General features: G+C 36.1%; 1 long non-coding RNA gene across 3 annotated transcripts in view; it reads left to right on the top strand.

The window, feature by feature from the left end:
• The first annotated feature begins 360 nt into the window (after positions 1-360).
• The window catches only part of LOC142342866 (uncharacterized), a 40,805-nt gene continuing 30,118 nt past the window's right edge, over positions 361-11,047 (top strand). Inside the window, exon 1 of one of the 3 annotated variants that reach the window (XR_012759180.1) lies at positions 361-1,073. This is a non-coding gene — a long non-coding RNA (uncharacterized LOC142342866). The remainder of the gene's footprint in view (positions 1,074-11,047) is intronic. The other 2 variants (XR_012759181.1, XR_012759182.1) reach the window with 2 other exon arrangements.

Genomic DNA, 11,047 nt, shown 5'->3' with positions numbered 1-11,047 from the left:
TACTAACAATTTGAACCATTATCTTATTAACCACTGTTAAGAATCTTATCAGATCTTGCACTAAGAGAACGTCTCTGCATTGCGACAACTCTGGGCGAGAAGTGAGTTAACATGCGGGATTTGGTTTATCAGCAAAACTTCAGTTCCATACAATTTTTACTGCTCTTCCTAATACAATGACCACTTTATTCGGTTTTTTTTGTTGAGTTTTGTTCTAGAGTTATTACAAGTTATAAAAGCGAAAATCGCAAGAAAAGAATCTATATGAAAATCGCACGCATAAAAACACGAAAATCGCATGCTACAAAGAAATGACGTTGAGCGATGCATTCATTCATATATTTCTATGTACGACAAAAACGCAGATAAACAATAGATGATAAACTACAGTCAGACTTAAAATACCTCGTTGTTATACATTGTTGAACCAGTTTATCAGGATGAATTTTTCGAGCATTAGATTATTTTGTTATTCAATCAATTCAAACTCGAAAAAATGTTTGTATCTATTGGGGACTTCTTAAATTTTTTGGATTACCACGCATCACTTCATTTATTTAAAATCGATTAAAGTCGAAATTTTGGCTGCCAATAAAATCTATTAAAAATCCAAGAAAATCGATTAATTACTTTGCTCTAAATCCACTATAATACATCAAAACCCGTTTTTTATTCAAAAATATGCATGCTGATTTGTAAATTTAAAGGGTCAAAACTAATAGTGGTAAATAATGTTTTATTGAAGTTATAAATAGAATTTGAATAAAACTTTCTGTTTGATTATGACCAGCTTGGAGGACACCATACATTCTAAACGATCTAGTTGCCAAATTTTAAAAAATTACTGAAGCTCATTAATGTATCTAGCTGCGGAAAACAGCGTCCAGAGCAAAATGCAGACCAATTTTCCCAAATTACACTGGCCCCTTGGACCACAACCTATTCACAGACGTATACAGACTAGAGCTGTTTGATTTAAATGGATTCAGAGAAGAAAAGGAGGCCGACATTTTTAAAATTGATGACATTTACCAGATGAGAGGCGAACAGTTACGGGAGAAATGCGGAACAACGTGAGTGTTTTTCTATAAATTATAGAAACGAAAACAGTCCTTGGTACTATAATATTGGATGGCTCAGTAAAACCCTATTGTCTTATATGATAACAGTTAGAGAGGTAATTTTTTCGATACGTCGCTTAACTTTATCATCCACAACAAAATTCGCGCTGTTTGAGATCAACTTCTATATGGTCTTGTTCGTTGTGTTAAAGAAAGCATACACGCATACCACTTCATCAAAAAATTAATGATGAATTTGGAATAAATATGGAGGTTAATTAGCAAAAAAACCGCAAAATTTTTATTCCAGAATGCTCCCCTAGAAAAAACGAATTAAACCAGAACTTTGAACTGAGAAAATTCAGAATTGAGAAAATTCATTGAGAAAATTCAGAATTTTAGTCCTCAAAATTCTGAACATTGAGAAAATTCAGAATTTTAGTCCTCAAAATTTAACAAAATGGGCTAAAGGAGCATACTTGTTTCCATTTTTAATGAAAAAAAGTTGAATTTGGAATGATTCGGCCATCAGTTTAGCCAAGAAGTCGTATCAAACAGTTCAGCAGCACTCCTCTGTCTCTATCATTAAAGACAATAAGAGTATCATTGACAATTATAACACAATTTTTGCAAGATTGACAAAAAGTTGAGCAAATATCCGGAAAATTTGAACAACGGAAATCAGTCAAATGTTCGCAAAACTTAAGAACCTGGATATTTCCGTGGAGTAAAAGAAAATCAAAAAGAAAATCGTTTTACCCTAGATTTTACGATAGACGGTCTTTTTTATGGTACCACTCGCCTCTTTACGATGAGTAAATCACAGCTAAGAATGTCAAATCTTACAACAATTCACCGCTTAAGTCACCGGAAATATTAGAAAAAGTCTCCGTTTTCACCGCATTTATCGCTATAAATACGGGCGCTTTGCGGTGAAATAATTTTTTTCGCCGCAATTCTTGCATTATTTTTCCATCAAAACCTCGACCCGTGACCTGCGCCATTGAGCCAGGGGCATGCATGCCATGGAAGTATTTGCCAAACGAATATATTTTCAATTACAGCTTTGTCAACAAGGTTTAAATTTGGCATTATTATGCAAAATTACCTTTCCGATCATTTTAGCAACTAAAAATATTGGGTAAATTTTGGTTCATTTTGCGCATTAAGCAATTAAATGGAGCTCAGTTTCATGTTCAATACCAGATAAATTTATCATCGAAATGTGGTTTGAAATGTTTCACCAATCAACAGCACTTCTCATAACATGTTTTGTGTATTTCGTTGTTGGAGAAAGAGAACGTGAATTCATTAAAACAAGATAAGCAGGAACGATGACAAAAACAAGATGAAAAGTTATTCTCAGCTCCAACAACCAGCTGTTTTATTTGTGAAATTGTGGCTACATTACAGTCAAGATTCTCTGAGAAAATTTGCATGAAGAGCAACTGCAGATGTTCTCATGATGCCTATGGTTGGTTAGTTTGGAAAACTAACAGTCTCCTGAACTGTATCTCTAAACATGAAACAGTAAAGGAACCAAAATTTTAGCAAAACCACCCCCCGGGTCGAGGTATCAAAGCTAAAAGTTGTGTATCACCGCTAAGCCTAAATATACCAATTGCAGTGAATGCGGTGAATACTTGTAGGAATTTTTAGCGTTGAATGCGGTGAATGCGCTGAAATAAAAGAATTCGCCGCTAATAATTGCTAATCTTCATCGGTGGAAAAAGCTAAAAGCTAAAAACTACACATCTCACGACAATTTACTGCTAATAATTGCACTATTTGTTGCTGTGAATTTTCGTAAGATTCGCATTTTTTAGCGTTAAATTTTCTCCAAGGCCGCCAGTTGGTAGCGTGATAGCGGTGGTTTTTTCAGCTGATGCTGTGGAAATAAAAATTCAGCGCTAAGAACTGCGAATCTCACAAGATTTTATTGCATATGTTTTCCATAAGGTTGTTTGAAGCTGATTTAAATTCACAACAAACATTACAGCTATAAGTGACAAATGGCGCAGTGGAATAAAAAGTTGTTGACATAGAGGAGGTGAAAGGTTCGAAGCCGAGGGAGAGAAGTTTACTCTGTGTAGAAATTCCGGTGAATGCGTTGATAAATATAAAGTCACCACTAAAAATCGCAAATATTATGAAATTTCATTGCAAAAAAAAGGAAATCTTAAAGAAACTCACCGATTTTAACGCGTTTACTGCTGAAGGGCGAATTGCGGTGAAAAATAAATTCCTTACCTAAAATTGTACATTAATTTTTTCGGCAAACATAAACCTGGAAACTGTCGTTATCCGGCACAGGTCAAAATAGTTTAATAAGTTGCAAAAATTTAATATGCTTCAAAAATAGTATGCTGAGTTTTGCTTAATTAAATCTTTCTTCATAGTATTTACGTATACAAAAATATACAAATAAACTGCCGGTAGCAAAAACATTTACATGATTGTCATGTAAAACATATTGGTTCCGTTGCATGGACGTGGTTTTCTGTTTTTGTTGTTCTAATGCAATCGAGTTCATCAAAGCAAATTCAGTGAATGTTAGAATCAGGTTTCAATGGGTGCAATAAATTGACTTTTCGCCTCTGATTGATAGGTCAATCAGAATTGATCGTGCCACGGCAAAAATGGCAATAAAAATGGTTTTCATTTGGAGGCAAATACTTGTTGACACAACAAAACAAATTTGTGCTTTCCTCAGTGTATCTTTCGCTACCAAAAATGTCTCACTTTGTTTAATTAAAACAAAATTCTCCCTTCTTTTTTTACTACAATTGTGCGGGTTGGTTCTCCAAATCAATCTGATTGATTTCCGATCTCTGTATGATAATCTTGCGTCCCTTAACGTTACATTGCTTCAGTTTCCAAAGAACCCTCAGTGGCATTGGGTAATCCTACGTCTGGTTCCTTTTCGTTCTCAGCCTATTGCCCTGTAGATGGCTAAGCAGTAGACTCTGTTTTGATGTATTCAGCTTCTACATAGCAATAAGTCAATAGCAAGGACAGTCGTGTTCGTAATTTCTGTCCCAACAGAAGTTGCACAGGAGTTTTGCCCCTTGAACTGTTTCGTTGTTCCTCCAAGGCATCGGTGATGACATATTCTTGGTCCCCAGTTATTCACACCACTGTTTAAGGTAAACACCTACAGACCATTATCTGATGATTACTCATTTGGTATCCGAAAACCCGCAAAAATTTAGCTTAGGTAAACATTTAATCCTAAAGCTTCAAACCAACCTGATCCTGCTCCTAAAATTACTATGATGTTTCCTTTTTCAATAATGTATTCCTACAACAGATGGATTTATTCCCAAGCGTCTACTTATGGCCTAGCTGAAATTGTTTAAACCACGCTAATCCTCCATTCTCGACATTTTTTGCATTGACTAAAATAATGAAGAAGATATCGGAGACTGAAGCTGGGCCCAGGCGACCACTCGGACTACTCTTTCTGCTGCATTCTCGACTGGGTGGTTTTCATGAATTTTGAAAATAATGACGAGTCGTAGTTTTGGGTGGAATGAAAAGCATAAAAACGGAAACTTAAAACAATGAAAAAATCAGTCACTTATTTGATGTTAAAGCGTCGTTGACGCAATAGCTGCCGATGTCCTCTTAAAAATCTAGTCTGGTGAGAACACCAAAATGGGGCTTCTGTATTGCTTCGGATTCGTGCTTCAATTCGAAATTGAATCCGATCAGTGGTTTTGTCCATCTCGTGGTTCTAACTGTTGCCGTTTTGAAGATTTCATCAATAGTTGTGAAGAACACTTTGAGAAGTTTTTGATCAGTCTGTATAGTGATTCTCCTCCCAAGCAGGAGCTGATTCAATCGGGTCACCAAGATGACAATCGCAACTGCCTCTTTTTCTATATTGGATAATCCTGCATAAAACAATTTTTTCGAGACATAGACTATAAGGTTTCCTTCTTGTGAGAGGACCGAGTCAACTGATTTTTCTGGATTGTCTGTTGTCACCTCTTTTTCTGTTGTCACTGTCAAATTATAACGTTAAACAAGTGGTTCGTATAATAATTCACTTCTCTTTACGTCTCATCTCAAGCAATTTTTTTGGACTACGTTCAATGTTTAACAATTTGAAGGAAATTTAGGTATCACTCATCCTAGGAAATTTGCAATGCCGACAAAAACCTCAAGTTGTTTCTTATTTGATGGTTTTTTCGAATTTTAATTCTTCTTTTAATTAGGGTCGAAAACTATTCCGTTTGTAAAAATGATTTTCAGTTAAGTTTCGTTTTATTAATATTCAGCTGTTTTCAGTTAGGCGACTATTAACAGCAAGATTTCGTTTCTCGTACTGTCCAATTCTGTTTCCAAATTTTAAGACATATTCCTTAAAAAAAGACTACAATCTTGATATAATCGAGAAGTTATTCCATGGAAGACCGCAAGATCGACGAACCCTTGTTTAGGCTTTGAGGAAGCCTGCAGATCTTAAATATTCCTTGGAAATTGTGGATTTTGTTTATTTTTTTGCATCTTCGACTTGCGTAACCAACTTTGCCAAAATAGGAAGATTAAGAAGATTGCTTGCCGGGTAGATTATGAAAAAATTTTTCCCTTGGTACTTTCCCATTGGTTTGAACTTTCAAGTTCATATACCGTCTATTGGCTCAAATGATTTTGACCTGCCAGACTACTGGCAATACGGATATGACACCACCAAGATGCAATGAATCCAGGATGCCTTAACACACTATCAATCGAGTTTCTTTTTGACCCTGTCCTGCATCTGCAAAGGCTTCCTTCTGGCCTTGCAGAATAATTGTTGGGATTCCTGTAGGAAATTCACAAACCCGTTTAATCCTTTTACTCCAGGTGTTGACGCGTCCATGGGGTAGTATATATCTCCCTAGCGCCCGAATTTACTTTCCGAACTGCGCAACTGCTTGTAACTGTTGCCTGCGCCGAATTCTGTTTCACGCAACCTAATTTTTTCGTAATCCCAGGAGCGTCACTTGAGGACCATCATTGGACTCAACGCGTTTCTAAATTCTAACTGAGATCCACCAATTTCAGTCCAAATCCACAATGATGTTACTGCAATGTTACAAATTGTCTTCGACACACTCATTTTACCTTTCATAAGTTTTTTCTTCAAAACAACTTACCTTCTTCTACACAGAAATTGTTGTGTTGGTCAAAATTAACTGACTTAGGCTGGACTCAACTTATACAAATTTTTGGCTTTCGCCCCAAATGTTCACAACAGATACTTATTTGTCAAAACTGGACACGAGTGCTGCTGTTTGCTTTACCTCCACATCTATTACACAGGTTATTTTTGTTTCTCCTTAGAGTTAATTTTTCACTAGGTTTTCCAATGTGACTCAAAAGTTGTATTCCACTTATTCTTTTCTTATTCCAACTTCTTTTATAACTTTCAGTTTGTGACTTGTCGATGAACTGCCAATGCTTGAATTCTGAACTATAAGCCTTTTTTTGATTTAACATTGTTTCTGGCATTATATTCAATTTTGCTTGATTAAATCTTTGTTCATAATATATACCTATACAAAAACATACAAATAAACTGACAGTAGCTTGAAAAATTTAACTATATTGTTATGTGAAACATATTGGTTCCAACACCCGGACTTTGTTTTCTGTATTTGTTATTTTCATGCAATCGCGTTCATCAGTTCAAGGTCAGTGGATGGGTGCAATAATTTGACTTTATCTGCCAGGGCGAAAATGGAAATAAAATGAGTTTTCATTTGGAGTCCAATACTTATCGACACAACAGTAGAATTTGTCTCTTCCAGAGTGCGACTTTAACAATACAAACATCTAAATTTCTTTTTAATTTACTCGAAATAATTTCATTTCCCCTCTTTTTTGGTTAGGATTGTGGTTTGCGGGGTTCCCTAAATCACTCTGAACTTTCCAATCTATGCTTGATGTTCTCGTGGCCCCATAACTTTGCAATACTTCAGTTAGCAAAGCGTCTTCAGTGATTTCAGTGGTGTCGGATGATCCAAAGTGTGGTTTCTTTTTGTTCTCAGTCTTGGCTGAGCAGTAGAAATTGTATTGATGCATTTAGCTTCAAGCATAGCAATATCGCTGTCACTAAGAAGAGCTGGCGTATTCAAAACTTCCTGCATGACCAATGAAAAGTCCTTTGACTTGCATTGACAATAAAAGTCACTTTTTGTCGCTACCAATGTTGTACAGGTGTTTTTCTCCTTGAACTTTTTTGTTGTTTCATCAGGGCATCGGTGATGACATCTTCTTTGTTCCCAGTAATTCACACCACTGATTAGGGTCAACGCTTACAGACTTGCCACCATCATCTGATAGTAACATTTTCGATATCCAAAAAATCCCAAACTTTTAGCTTAGGTAAACATTTAATCCTACTTGAGTCTTCAATCCAACCTGATTCTGGGGCTAATATTACTATGATGTTTCCTTGTTCAATAGTAAATTTTTACTCTAGCAAGATTTTTCCCAAGAGTCTTTTTCTGGCCTAGCTGAAAATGTTTAAGCCACAATAATCCTCCATTTTGGATATTCTTAGAATGAACTAAAATAATGAAGACTGTATTCATGACTGAAGCTGGGTCACCAGGCGACCATTCGGATTAATCTTTCTGTTGCATTCTCTCCTGGTTGGTTTTAATGAAGTTTGACCATGATAACTTGCCATAGTCTTGGGTGGAAAGAAGCAGCATTCAAACAAAAGAGATCCTTCCGTAATGTGTTGTTAGAGCATCATTATATTGTTCAAATCCTTCCTCTGCTTCAGAGCACATTTTTGAATTCTATTTTTGAATTCTATTTTGGAAAAGTTGACTCATTGCAAGCTTGGTTCTGATGTCTGACTGAGTTATGAAATCTGATTGTACAAAATATGTATTATAACATTGCAGCACACTCAATCAATGCCATTCTTGTCTTGAAAATCTATTCTGGTCAAAGCATCAAAAAATAATTTGCTCTTTGGGTTTGTGCTTCAACTTGAAAAAGAATGCAATCAGCGGTACTGCCCATCTCGTGATTCCAGCTGTCGCCGTTTTGAACATTTCTTCATTAGCTGTCAAGAATACTTTGATAGGTTTTTCATCAGTCTGTATAGTGGTCCTCCTCCCGAGCAGGATGTAATTCAATCTTGTGACCAAGATGACAATTGCAATAGCCTATTTTTCTAATCTGGAGTAATTCTGCGTGAGACAGTTTTATCGAGACAGAGAGTATCAGGCTTCGTTCTTGTGAAAGAACCGAGCCATTTGCTATTTCTGGAATGTCTCTTTTCTCTTCAGTTTTTTGTGTCACTTTCAAGTTATAACTTTCAAAAAGTGGTTTATAAATTAATTCATTTTCAATCATTTTTCAATTCTCAAAAAAATTGCCCTTCTTCCTCACATAAAACAGTGTATTCTGACTTCTTTCACAGTTTAAATTATTGTAGGGAAATCAGTTAATTTTGTCCTGAGGAATTTGCTTAGCCGACAAAAGTTGTTTCCTATTTTATCCTGATTTTTAGTTTTTTCTCTTTTGTTTAGGGTGGAATGCTTTTCCGTTTTTGTAATTCGGACGCCGTAGACTGCTTTTCAATTGTAGCATTTTTTTCTTGATCTGGAAATTTTATTTCACTTGGGCAACTGTTGACGGCGAAATTTAGTTCCTTGTACTGTCCACTGTTGTTTTCATATGCCAAGGCATTTTCTTGAAAATTGACCAATACACCCTCGATATCCTTAAGAAGCTATTCAATGGAAAACTACAAGATCGACGAATAATTTTTCAGGCCATTAGAAAATTTGCCGATTTTGAATAATCATTGGGATGTCTGGATGACTTAACTTTTTTTCTTCTGCCATACTACTGGTAATGCAGATAAAACTCCACCAAGCTGCAATGGTTCCGGGTTGCCATGTCGCACCATTCAATCAAGTCAAGTTTTGTTTTGTCACTGTCTCATAGATGCAAAGGCTTTCTTCTGTCCTTGCAAAGTTATGATCGGGATTCTTGTTTGAGTTTAACAGAGGCGTTTTACCCCTTGACTGCAGGCATTGACGCTTTCATGGGATAGTATATGTCTCACCAGCGCCCGAATTTCCTTATTGAACTGCACAACTTCTTGTAATTGTTGTCTGTGCTGAATTCTGTTCCACTCAATCTAACTTCTTGATCACAGAAGGGTCACTTGAGGACCATCATAGGCCTCAACGCGTCTGGTATCAAATTCTAATTTAGATTAACAAATTTTAGTCCAAATCCGCAATAAAGTTACTGCAATGTTACAAATTGTCCCCGACACACTCATTTTACCTTTCATAAATTTTTTCTTCCAAACAACTTACCGTCTTCTACACAGAAATTGTTGTGTTGGTCAAAATTAACTGACTTAGGCTGGACTCAACTTATACAAATTTTTGGCTTTTGCCCCAAATGTTCACAACAGATACCTATTTGTCAAAACTGGACACGAGTGCTGCTGTTTGCTTTACCTCCTTATATTTTACAAGGGTTATTTTAGCTTCTCTTACCAGTTAGCTGTTCACTAGATTTTCCAAGGTGATTCTGAAGTTGTATTCCAACTCTTTTTTAAAAAATAAAACTTCCGGTTTGAGACCTGTCGATGAACTTAAAAAAGCGAACGCTTGACTTCTGAACTATAAGCCTTTTTCGATTTGAGATTGTTGCTGGCCGTATATTTAGATGTGCTTGCTTAAATCTGTGTTAATAAAATTTACCAATACAAAAATAAACAGTTAAACTGACATTAGCTTAAAATATTCATTTTACTGTTATGTGAAACAAATTGGTTCCGTCGCACGGACGTTGTTTTCTGTTTTCGTTATTTCCATGCAATCGCGTTCATCAGTTTAATGTCAGTAGATGGGTGCAATAATTTGACTTTCTCTGCCAGGGCGAAAATGGAAATAAAATGAGTTTTCACTTGGAGTCCAATATTTATCGACACAGCAGTAGAATTTGTCTTTTCCAGAGTGCGACTTTTACAAAAAAAAACATCTAAATTTTTTATTATGTTTTACTCAAAATGATTTCGCCCTCTTTTTTATTAGGATTGTGGGTTGTGGGTTTCTCTAAATCACTCTGAACTTTCCAATGTATGCTTGATGTTCTCGTGGCCCCAAAACTTTGCAACACTTCAGTTACCAAAGCGTCTTCAGTGGTATCGGATGATCCAAAGTCTGGTTCTTTACTGTTTTCAGTCTTTTTTGAGCAGTAGATTTTGTATTGATGCATTAAGCTGCAAGCATAGCAATATCGCTGTCACTAAGAAGAGCTAGTGTATTCGAACTTTCCGGCTTAACTAATGAAATGTCCATTGTCTTGCATTGACAATGAATGTCACTTTCCCTCGCAACAATTGTTGTACAGGAGTTTTTCTCCTGGAACCTTTTTGTTCCATGAAGGAATCGGTGATGACCTCTTCTTTGTTCCCAGTAATTCACACCACTGTTTAGGGTCAAAGCTTACAGACTTGTCACCAACATCATATAGTTACATTATCCATATCCAAAAATTCCCAAAGTTTAAGCTTAGGTGAACATTTAATCCTACTTAAGGCTTCAATCCAACCCGATCATGCGGCTAATATTACAAAGATGTTTCCTTGTTCAATAGTATATTCTTACGAGTCAAAATTACCTGACTTAGGCTGGACTCAACCTCTATACACATTTTTGGCTGTTGCCCCAAATGTTCATAACAGATACCTTTTTAGCAAAACTGGACATTACCTCCACATCTATTACACAGGTCATTTCTGCTTTTTTGCTTCAATTGTTCACTGGGTTTTCCAATGTGAATCTCAGTTTTTTTACTCTAACTTTCATGACTTAACAAAGCCAAAGCTTGAATTCCGGACCATAAGCATTTTGCCATTTTTAAACTGATGGACTTCGTTGGTTCAGTTTTGATGCCATCTCTCTCTCTCTCTCTCTCTCTCTCTCTCTCTCTCTCTCTCTCTCTCTCTCTCT

This window comes from Convolutriloba macropyga, chromosome 7 (assembly GCF_964194025.1).
Source record: "Convolutriloba macropyga chromosome 7, txConMacr16.3, whole genome shotgun sequence".
NCBI lineage: Eukaryota > Metazoa > Xenacoelomorpha > Acoela > Convolutidae > Convolutriloba > Convolutriloba macropyga.
Note: the sequence above shows the minus strand (reverse complement) of the source record. Positions and strands in the feature narration are given on the sequence as shown.